We start from the raw sequence: 460 nt of genomic DNA, 5'->3' as shown, positions 1-460 counted from the left end.
TGACATGTTTTACAGTGGTGGTTGTATCCCCCTTGTGGGTCCTTTCCTAGCAGATAACCTCCCCAAATGTTACCATCTGTTAAGATTTTGTATCCAGTTTATGTTTAACTTGATACATACACCAGGGGGCAGTTACTTATCCTGTGTAGAGGAAATACCCACCATCTTATCTTTTCTTTTTTTTTAGTTTTTCTCCAAAAGTGATTGAGGGAGTCAACTATTTAACTTCACTCCTCACTTACCTGTCTTCCTCACAACAACTGCAACTACCTGACAACAACTTTTGGAATGTTTATCAATTAAATGTCGATAATTAGTAGGTTGTGTTTGGGGGTACCTGGGACCTCTCCCCATCCGACCTGGCTGTCTTTAGGGTTACTGTAGCCAATAATATGTCTCGGTGATAGAAAAATGCATTCCCATACAAAAAAGTCCTGCAGGAATCCTATAGAATTCCTGT

This window comes from Apostichopus japonicus, chromosome 15, assembly GCF_037975245.1.
Source record: "Apostichopus japonicus isolate 1M-3 chromosome 15, ASM3797524v1, whole genome shotgun sequence".
NCBI lineage: Eukaryota > Metazoa > Echinodermata > Holothuroidea > Aspidochirotida > Stichopodidae > Apostichopus > Apostichopus japonicus.
The sequence above is the reverse complement of the archived record's forward strand: the minus strand, read 5'-3'. Positions refer to the sequence as shown.